Genomic DNA, 11656 nt, shown 5'->3' on the forward strand with positions numbered 1-11656 from the left:
AACTCAATCACTTTAAAAAGAACACAGGGACTAAGCTTGCTAAAACTACCAAAACCTGTTAATTTAGGGGGGAAAAGTCAGTAATATCTCAAATATGGTTTAAATGTTTTTTCTTTCGAATATTAAGTCTCCAGTGCGTGGCTCTAGTCCACAGAGTGAAGAAAATATGGTGTACATCTGTACATTTGTTTTCTCATGGCTTGTGTTTAATTATCCACAAAGAAAAAAGATTCACAAAATGTTTCGTGTTCTTCTTTTAACTGCCAAAACAGGAACTTCTGAAGCTGCAACAGAATTGGTTGCAATCCTTTGAAAGTTTTATTAATGTAGCCAGAGTATGTTTTTAATCTTCCATATTTTTATCACTAAAATGTATTTTCTGTGATTCATTCATTCTTGTTTCAGCCATATTTTAAGTAAACAAGAGGCAAGCAGTTCTTCCTTTGTAAAATATATTGGCCTTTTTTAAAAAAATGCAGAACTGTGATGATTAATGAACAAACTAAATATTAAATCAGAGGATTCTTCTTTGTCTAGGACATAAAGGAAGTCTTGAGAACCTTTGAGAGATCAGTATCTGCACTCATTAATGTAAACATCAGAGACATTCCTTTGTGAATATATTTCTTTCCTTTAAAAAATTCTGTATATGGATGCTGTATTTTCTATGTATTTGTGAATATAGAAATGTAAATAAATGAAAGTGCTTATTTTTATGTTTCAATTGATATTTTTGAATCAGCAGCTGAAACTTCAAGCACGTGTTTTTGGTAGAGTACTTTAAAAAATAAAAGTGTGCATGAGAAAACATTGAATGCTTACTAGAGGGACTCTAGTAAGAGTCAGACTTAACTGAGCAACTGAACAACAACAAAGGGGGACTCTATTATCATAATTGTCTTTATTATTCACATTTTTAAAAGGCTTATTCCAGTTTCATAGATCTCATTGTTTGGGGCCTAAGTGTTTGGAGGATAAATAGCAGGCTACTTATCAGTGGTTGCCTGAACAGAAAAACAGAAAAGCAATATGTCTTGTCTTCTGGATGAATTTGTAAGGAGATTTTAACTCAAACAAAATGGAATTCTTGGGTTAAGAGTCTCAAAAAGACATAACTAAGGTAGTTTTAATGCAGCCCAAACAAAATAGTGTCTAGAAGAATTAAAAGTCAAAACATTTGATTGAAATAACGTAATTACATCTTTTAAATCTAAGTTTTTTTTTGGCATGCATGTGGAGAAACCCAAGTAAGATGGTAGGTGTTGCAAGAGGGCATCAGAGGGCAGACACACTGAAACCATACTCACAGAAAACTAGTCAATCTAATCACACTAGGACCACAGCCTTGTCTAACTCAATGAAACTAAGCCATGCCTGTGGGGCAACCCAAGACAGGCGGGTCATGGTGGAGAGATTTGACAGAATGTGGTCCACTGGAGAAGGGAATGGCAAACCACTTCAGTATTCTTGCCTTGAGAACCCCATGAAAAGGCAAAATGATAGGATACTGAAAGAGGAACTCCCCAGGTCAGTAGGTGCCCAATATGCTACTGGAGATCAGTGGAGAAATAACTCTAGAAAGAATGAAGGGATGGAGCCAAAGCAAAAACAATACTCAGCTCTGGATGAGACATCTGAAGCATTCGACCGGCCCAATCATTCCTCATTTCCAATCGTTTCTTCTTCCTTCTTTGGACTCATGATATATTAGCTTGGAGTTGGTGATGGACAGAGAAGCCTGGTGTGCTGCAGTCCATGTGGTCACAAAGAGTCGGACACAACTGAGCAATTGAACTGAACGGGGGGCTAACATAACAAAGTACCCACAAACTGGGAAACTGACAACAACAGAACTGTTTTTTCTCACAATTCTGGGGACTAGAAGTCTGAAATTAAGTTGTTATCTGTGCCATGCCTTTTCTCTCAATGTCTGGTGATAGAAGCAAGGTCTGATGCTGTAAAGAGCAGTACTGCATAGGAACCTGGAATGTCAGGTCCATGAATCAAGGCAAATTGGAAGTGGTCAAACAAGAGATGGCAAGAGTGAATGTCAACATTCTAGGAATCAGAGAACTAAGATGGACTGGAATGGGTGAATTTAACTCAGATGACCATTATATCTACTACTGTGGGCAGGAATCACTCAGAAGAAATGGAGTAGCCATCATGGTCAACAAAAGAGTCCAAAATGCAGTACTTGGATGCAATCTCAAAAACGACAGAATGATCTCTGTTCATTTCCAAGGCAAACCATTCAATATCACAGTAATCCAAGTCTATGCCCCAATCAGTAACGCTGAAGAAGCTCAAGTTGAAAGGTTCTATGAAGACCTACAAGACCTTTTAGAACTAACACCCAAAAAAGATGTCCTTTTCATTATAGGGGACTGGAATGCAAAAGTAGGAACTCAAGAAACACCTGGAGTAACAGGCAAATTTGGCCTTGGAATACAGAATGAAGCAGGGCAGAGACTAATAGAGTTTAGCCAAGACAATGCACTGGTCATAACAAACACCCTCTTCCAACAACACAAGAGAAGACTCTACACATGGACATCACCAGACAGTCAACAACGAATTCAGATTGATTATATTCTTTGCAGCCAAAGATGGAGAAGCTCTATACAGTCAACAAAAACAAGACCAGGAGCTGACTGTGGCTCAGATCATGAACTCCTTATTGCCAAATTCAGACATAAATTGAAGAAAGTAGGGAAAACCACTAGACCATTCAGGTATGACCTAAGTCAAATCTCTTATGATTGTACAGTGGAAGTGAGAAATAGATTTAAGGGCCTAGATCTGATAGATAGAGTGCCTGATGAACTATGGAACGAGGTTCGTGACATTGTACAGGAGACAGGGATCAAGACCATCCCCATGGAAAAGAAATGCAAAAAAGCAAAATGGCTGTCTGGGGAGGCCTTACAAATAGCTGTGAAAAGAAGAGAAGCAAAAAGCAAAGGAGAAAAGGAAAGATACAAGCATCTGAATGCAGAGTTCCAAAGAATAGCAAGAAGAGATAAGAAAGCCTTCCTCAGTGATCAATGCAAAGAAGTAGAGGAAAACAACAGAATGGGAAAGACTAGAGATCTCTTCAAGAAAATTAAAGATATCAAAGGAACATTTCATGCAAAGATGGGCTCGATAAAGGACAGAAATGGTATGGACCTAACAGAAGCAGAAGATATCAAGAAGAGGTGGCAAGAATACACAGAAGAACTGTACAAAAAAGATTTTCATGACCCAGATAATCATGATGGTGTGATCACTGACCTAGAGCCAGATAGCCTGGAATGTGAAGTCAAGTGGGCCTTAGAAAGCATCACTACGAACAAAGCTAGTGGAGGTGATGGAATTCCAGTTAAGCTATTTCAAATCCTGAAAGATGATGCTATGAAAGTGCTGCACACAATATGCCAGCAAATTTGGAAAACTCAGCAGTGGCCACAGGACTGGAAAAGGGCAGTTTTCATTCCAATCCCAAAGAAAGGCAATGCCAAAGAATGCTCAAACTACCGCACAATTGCACTCATCTCACATCCTAGTAAAATAACGCTCAAAATTCTCCAAGCCAGGCTTCAGCAATATGTGAACTGTGAAACTTCCTGATGTTCAAGCTGGTTTTAGAAAAGGCAGAGGAACCAGAGATCAAATTGCCAACATCTGCTGGATCATGGAAAAAGCAAGAGAGTTCCAGAAAAACATCTATTTCTGTTTTATTGACTATGCCAAAGCCTTTGACTGTGTGGATCAAATAAACTGTGGAAAATTCTGAAAGAGATGGGAATACCAGACCACCTGATCTGCCTCTTGAGAAATCTGTATGCAGGTCAGGAAGCAACAGTTAGAACTGGACATGGAACAACAGACTGGTTCCAAATAGGAAAAGGAGTATGTCAAGGCTGTATATTGTCACCCTGCTTATTTAACTTATATGCAGAGTACATCATGAGAAACACTGGACTGGAAGAAACACAAACTGGAATCAAGATTGTCAGGAGAAATATCAATAATCTCAGATATGCAGATGACACCACCCTTATGGCAGAAAGTGAAGAGGAACTCAAAAGCCTCTTGATGAAAGTGAAAGTGGAGAGTGAAAAAGTTGGCTTAAAGCTCAACATTCAGAAAACGAAGATCATGACATCCGGTCCCATCACTTCATGGCAAATAGATGGGGAAACAGTGGAAACAGTGTCAGACTTTATTTTGGGGGGTTCCAAAATCACTGCAGATGGTGACTGCAGCCATGAAATTAAAAGACGCTTACTCCTTGGAAGGAAAGTTATGACCAACCTAGATAGCATATTCAAAAGCAGAGACATTACTTTGCCAACAAAGGTCCGTCTAGTCAAGGCTATGGTTTTTCCTGTGGTCATATATGGATGTGAGAGTTGGACTGTGAAGAAGGCTGAGCACCCAAGAATTGATGCTTTTGAACTGTGGTGTTGGAGAAGACTCTTGAGAGTCCCTTGGACTGCAAGGAGATCCAGCCAGTCCATTCTGAAGGAGATCAGCCCTGGGATTTCTTTGGAAGGAATGATGCTAAAGCTGAAACTCCAGTACTTTGGCCACCTCATGCGAAGAGTTGACTCATTGGAAAAGACTCTGATGCTGGGAGGGATTGGGGGCAGGAGGAGAAGGGGATGACAGAGGATGAGATGGCTGGATGGCATCACTGACTTGATGGACGTGAGTCTGAGTGAACTCTGGGAGTTGGTGATGGATAGGGAGGCCTGGCGTGCTGCGATTCATGGGGTCGCAAAGAGTCGGACACGACTGAGCAACTGAACTGAACTGAACTGAACTGATGTGGAATCTTAGTTTCCTGACCAGGGACTGAACCCATAACCCTTGTTTTAGAAGTGCAGAGTCTTGACCACTGGACTGCCAGAAAGTGAAAGTGAAGTCGCTGAGTTGTGTCTGACTCTTTGCGACCCCGTGGACTGCAGCCTTCCAGGCTCCTCCGTCCACAGGATTTTCCAAGCAAGAAAACTTAAGTGGATTGCCATTTCCTTCTCCAGGAGATCTTCCTGACCCAGGGATTGAACCCGGGTCTCCCGCATTGTAGGCAGATGCTTTACTGACTGAGCCACCAGGGAAGTCCAAGGAAGTCCCTAAAAGTATTAATATATTTTTTAATTAGTTATTTTTGACTTTGCAGAATCAAAGCCTCAGACTTTGTTTCTTGTTAAAATCATACTATAACTGCACATACAGACTTTTTTTTTTAATGTACTTGAACAGATCTCACCTGTACTACTTAGGTTTATAACGACATAGACCCTAACATTTAAGGATTGAAGAGAATGCCTAGAATGGAAAGACAACAACTTCAAACATCAGGCAATCTGAAATAGGAGTCCATGTTATAAAGAACCATTTTTCATCCCTCTTTTATTCGCTAATTGAACAAATATTTAAGTGCTTCCTACATATCAACCACCATTCAAGCTGTTGAGAATACATAAATGAATGAACTAAGGAGATAAATCTAGCCTTAGGGATCTATTCTGGTAGGTAGAAGTGAAATACTTCAATTTAACCACGTATTACTCTAATAATCAATCACATGTTATGAAAATATCTCTAGATTTCATCATGGATTAAGTTCAAAAACTCCTATGGAATAAATATACCACAGTATATTACTTTTCTGTTAAAAAACTATGAGATTCATCCTGTTAACTCACTTAAAGTTTACTATATAGCTGATAACTTTATAACTGAATTTGTCTACATCTTGGAAATTTATGCTTTTCTCTGTACTTTACAAAGGAAAGCCAAAAAGTTTGTTACCCAATTAGTTAGTGGCAGAGCTAGTAATAGATTTTGATGTTTCTCAGCTACTCTTTGATCTTATTAGTGCTTTTAAATTTAGAATCCTGTTAGAGTGATCTGTTTTGAATTGGAGAGCGAGAGCTGACATTTACCTAGTATCTACTATGAGCCAGGTACTTGACATACGTGGAGAAGCAGCTATGATCAGACACAATTCTTAAAGGAGGAGACTTTTCTGAATACAAATAGATAATAGGTAAAAAGACTGATCCGCAATAGGATGCACAGTGAGATGAACTGTTCCTTTCTTTCCAGCCCTTGGATACGTTCATCTGATTCAAGGAGACTTAAAGAAAGGAAGCTTCAGCTGGAGACTGGCTGTGGTAGACTGGGTGGGTGAAGTGAGGATCTATAATGTGTTTTGTTGTTGTTTCCAACTCTTTTGTAACCCCATGGACTGTCACCTGCCAGGCTCCTCTGTCCATGGGATTTCCCAGGCAAGAACGCTGGAGTAGGTTATCATTTCCTTCTCCATGGGATCTTCCCGACCCAGGGATTGAACCCATGTTTCCAGCATTGGCAGGTGGATTCTTTACCACTGAGCCACCAGGGAAGGCCAATAATGTGTTTACCTCAAAGGTAACAGAAAGGAGTAGTTCTCTGTGTATATCATGGGCATTTCCTAAATGTTCCAGTGAAAGAATAAGACATGGTTTCCTCACATTTGCACAGCAAAATGGGAGTTAGCAGCAGTGTAAATGCTGGCTGAAAATATGTGTTGGGGACAGTAACTTCTCTTTTTTGGTAACTTTTCAGGGCTTTTAGTCATTTGCTAAAGGATACTTTCTGAACAGCTAGTGTAGAAGTGGCTCTGTGCTACACATTGGAGGACATAAAGGTATACTTTGCAGGAAATTGGAAGTGAAAAAAGGCTACAACAGATCGAATCTTAGTCCACATTTAAATGAATTAAAAAATCTAAATAAAAAATGAAACAGGGAGTTTACAATGAAATTAGAATGTTTAGAGAAGAAACTTGATAATTCAAACAACAGATTTAATGTAGAATTATCCAGGATAGAATAAATATCTAACTTAATTACATTGACTGAATAGATTGCACAACCTTTCTTATTATATCTTTTAGATAACATCACTGAAAGATATTACATTTATACCCTATTGAGGTAATTTAGTATGGCATTGGTAAGTTACTGAAATTCTCATGTTAGAGCTTAGTAAATACTTTGAAATATTAGAGGAAAAACTAGATTTTAATAAAGTGATTCTAGTAAACTACCACATATAATACAACATACAATGTTCATTCTCCTTTCCAAGGGCTCTGGATATAAACAAAAAAATCTTGACAATATTTCATTTCTTGAATGCCAGTGTATTATATATTAATTAGTTAATGTTTGAATTTGATGCCTTCCAGATGAGATTTTGTTGTTGTTGTTAAGGCAAAATATAAACATAGACTTTATTACATGCTGCTCAATTCCCCAAAGAAGATCTTTCATAACATAACAGTTCTCAACACAACTGCAAGTTAAGAGATTGGCATCAGATGAGGTTTTTTATGCAATATCCTGGTGATTTAGGAATATACTCTAATGTTATCAGGAATAGTTTCAAATTTTGGGTGTGTCGCTCTTGGGAAAATATCTTCAGGTAGCTCATCTCATTCTTTTTTTGCTTCCATTGCAAAACACATCTCTGCTTTTTTCTAACTCCCTGTATTCTGTGACGATTCCCTATTTGGATTGTATACCCCTATATGTGAAGTTCAGAGAGTACATATATAAATATAGTGTGGATTTCTTTGGGGTTTTAAAAAAGTTGTATTACGGAGCTTATGTAAATATTTTCCTTTTTCTCCTCCCTGATCATAAACTTGCCCTCACTCCTGGATTTGAAACATGACCAAGCTGAAAGATGAGATCATGTTTGGAGTGCACACTGAGGTCTCAGCAAGAATCTTCTAATTTGAGAGGCATCAGTATTTTACGCACTCATGTGCTGAAAAAATAAAGAATGAAATCAGGAGTTTAAAAGTTATTTTCAGCATCTGGACTAAGTAAAGGAGGTAGAGTTTTCATTTTTTTTTTAATACTCAACTTAATTTCAGTTGCAAATACAATTCTGTTTCACTTAGAAAAATTGACTCAATAGTCATTTGGTGATGCAAATAATGCTAATGTCTTCCTTTTATTTTGTTTTTAGTATTACATAAATTGCTTAGAGAATGTTATTTTGAAACTTGCAAATTTTTAGACTATAATTTAATAGTGGTCTGATTTGCTTTTTTAATACAGTGAAATTTTTTCCTTTTTCTTCTTTTTCACAAAACTGTACATGATTATTATTTGTTAATGGTCTTATTTACTTTTTCAATACGGAAAGGTAAATTCCCCCCTTGTTTCATGTAATTACACATACTATACCCCTTAGAATGGAGAACATGTGCGGATAACTATCCTTTTTTTTTTTTTTTTTTTCAGATGTTTACCACATGTGGAGCTTAGCACAAAGAATAAGCATGAATCAAGAATGCCCCACCCCAATACCCCTTTGAAACATTTTTAAGTGGTTCCATGAAATAGCGTATATTTGAATAATTGCCATGATGGCCATGCTGCAGTCTTTCTCAGACAATCCAACTCAAACTCTCTGCTGTGGGCATCTATTGTTTTTACCTACTCATTCTACCACCTTCATTTGTCAGGAATCAGGTCTTGATTTTCTTTTGGAAATCACCTCTCCCTAGGCCATGTGGTCCTAGTGAAAAGACTACCGTGTCCCACCTGCTCTTAAACAAGAAGAATCTTCTCCAAGATTTGTTTCTATAAGATTTATAGCTGCTAGGAGAGAGAGGAGTTCTTTTTCTCTGGGTTCTCAAGCTGAAAGAATCACATATGCCTGAAGCTTATGGTCTTAACCCCAGGCTTCATGGAAGAAGATCTCTGCAGAATGCTTGCCAGCACACAGAGAGAACTAGAGCTCTGGTAGCATTTAGCATCATTTGAAGCTAGATCAACCCTTAAAGTGTCCAGTTACTGGAGCCAGTACATTCCCTTTGGCTTAAGCTACTTTGAGTTATATTTCTATTATTTTCAACCAAAAGAGCTTTGGATGTTGTTATCCATCTAAAGGTGGGAATGATCAACTTGGTACAAGCAAAAGTAACTTGCCAGCAGTTCTAATAGAAAATCCTATCAAAATCTCTTTTGGATAAGTAGTAAGTGTTTGTTGGTTTGGGATCCTAAATTTAGAAAGCTCAAATAACTAACATTTTCTTGTACCCTAGAGACAAGTGTTAAATAAACTAACTGATCCCAAGGATTATTCAAAGATGTAATTTCAGGGTATGTCAGAGTGCCATTATAGATTCAACTTAATCACCTACATTTTCAACATTAATAGGATTATTCTACAAGAATTAATGCCATGAGAAATGATCCAAAACTTGGTGCTAATAATAGCTACAACATATTGGGACATTTTATGTGCCAAGAAGTGTGCAAAACCTGTCATTATTTTTTGTTTAATTCTCACAGAAAGTCTAAAAGGTAGGTGTTATTGTTCTCCTTTTACAGATAAGCAATCTTATAGAAGTTAAAAAATGTGCTCAAGCCCAGGTTTGTCTAACTTCAAAGACTGTGCTTTTAACCACTGTTTTCTCTTTAAGTTTCCAAAGTTCATAAGTTCGTTGTTGATTTTTTCAACACATTTTGGAGATACACATGGCTAATGGTAGACATATCTATATAGATATAATACATAATATATAGTAGATATAAGTTCTTATGAATACACACACACACACACACACACACACATATATATATGTATATATAAATACATGGGCTTCCCTGATGGCTCAGCAGGTCAAGAATCCACCTATACAATGCAGGAGACACAGGAGACGCAGCTTTGATCCCTGAGTTGGGGAGATCCCTTTGAGGAGGAATTGGCAACCCACTCCAGTATTCTTGCCTGAAAAATCCCATGGATGGGCCAAAGAGCCTGATGGGCTACAGTCCAAGGGTCACAGTTGGACATAACTGACATGTATAAAACATATGTATAGTCTACCTTGAGCCAGGTATAAGAATTACTAATTCACATGGCAAGCTTATTGCAAAACTCTATGGATAAATCATAATTTACTATCAACAATTCAATATCTGAATTTTAAATTCTTCCTGTTATGAGAGAAAGAGGCCCAGAGTGGCATTAAAAAAAAAAAAGTCAGGCAACTAATCCAGTAGATTGCTATCAGAATGTGGGGTTGCTGCTTCTTCCCAGAAAGCACAAACCTTTGGTGGTTTTGAAAGACTTGGAGGGCCTCTCTGCCAGTCTGATGGGATCCGAGGCATAGGAGGCAGGAAGGAGGGAGTGGAGAGCCTGGCCCCGGCCCTGGTCACAATCTTCTTGCCTGATCCAAGTCCCGTGTGTGGATGTGTGACAGTGCCTTGTTTTCATGTTGACTCTCCCCACCTGGGAGCTGTATTGACACCACATGTTTGTTTTAACTTCCACACAGACATCCAGTCCAAAATGTAATTAATTGAGCCCTTACTTAAAGAAAAGATGTGTTTTGTGTATTTAGAGACCCCAAAATTATGTAAAAAGAAATTCCAAAATTGAACTAATTCAAACAAAATTATGTTTTCTAATGGGGGAATGAGAAGAAGTAGGGATATGGAGAGAGAACACCTAGCTTTGACCACTTATTAAATATATATCTTTGCTCAGATTGTTGTATCTCAGTTTTCCAATTATGATATTTAGCCCATAAAGATGCTGGAAGGATCAAATTAATATTGACAGGAAAACTTCCTAGAAATACCTGGAACATTAGGGAACACACACCATACATTTTGATATGTTTATTTCCATAAAGTCTCATGAACAGTTTAAAAAGTCAGTTTAAAATTTAATATCTTTAAACACATTACATGGCTCAATCAGTAAAGAATCTGCTTTCAATGCAGAAGACCCAGGTTTAATTCCTGGGCTGGGAAGATCCCCTGGAGGAGGAAATGACAATCTATTCCAGTATTCTTGTCTGGAGAATCCCATGGACAGAGGAGCCTGGCAGGCTATAGTCCATAGGGTGGCAAAGAGTCGGACACAACTAAAGTGACTTAGCACAAACACATTACAATGCAGAATACAATAGTGTTTGTGGTGTTAAAATATACAATGCTATTGTTTAAACAAATAGCTAAGTGAAAACATTTAAATCCTCATCATCTTAAACATATGAAAGATCAAGCCATTGGAAAATCATCCTGATTTTTGGGTGTAGATTCCCTTGATTACATATTTGTAGATACTGGTTCTTACTGTGCTTTTCTTTCATGCTGGAGAAATGACTTACTTCTCTTTAGAGACCCCTTGTATGTGTTCCAGGTGATTAAATATTTAGATTAATGAAGAGCTATTAAATATTTTTCTCAGAATTAGGACCAATAAAAATACACCTAATAAAACTATATATGACTATCAAAAAAAAAAAAAAGCCAGAAAATAAGTGTTGTGATCATGTGGAGAAAATTGGAACTTTTGTGTACAGTTGGTGGAAATGTAAAATGGTACAGCTCTTATGGAAAACAGTATAGAGGTTTTTTCAAAAAATAAAAAGTAGAATTACTGTATAGTCCAGCAATTCCACTTCTGGATATACATTCAAAAGAATTGACAGCAGAATTTCAGAGAAATAGTTGCACACTCATGTTCATTGCAGCCAAATGGTGGAAACAACTCAAATGTACATCAGTGAATGAATGAATTAAAAAACTATAGTCCACACAATGGAATATTAGTCTTAAAACAGAATGAAATCGTGTCACATACTACA

General features: G+C 37.6%; 1 long non-coding RNA gene across 1 annotated transcript; it reads left to right on the forward strand.

Moving 5' to 3' along the window:
* Positions 1 to 6097: 6097 nt before the first annotated feature.
* On the forward strand, positions 6098 to 9125 carry LOC123334251. The gene is made up of 3 exons (XR_006552082.1): positions 6098 to 6176; positions 7719 to 7876; positions 8292 to 9125. It is a non-coding gene; the product is annotated as an uncharacterized LOC123334251 (long non-coding RNA).
* Positions 9126 to 11656: the final 2531 nt, after the last annotated feature.

Source organism: Bubalus bubalis, chromosome 6, assembly GCF_019923935.1.
Source record: "Bubalus bubalis isolate 160015118507 breed Murrah chromosome 6, NDDB_SH_1, whole genome shotgun sequence".
NCBI classification, from domain to species: domain Eukaryota; kingdom Metazoa; phylum Chordata; class Mammalia; order Artiodactyla; family Bovidae; genus Bubalus; species Bubalus bubalis.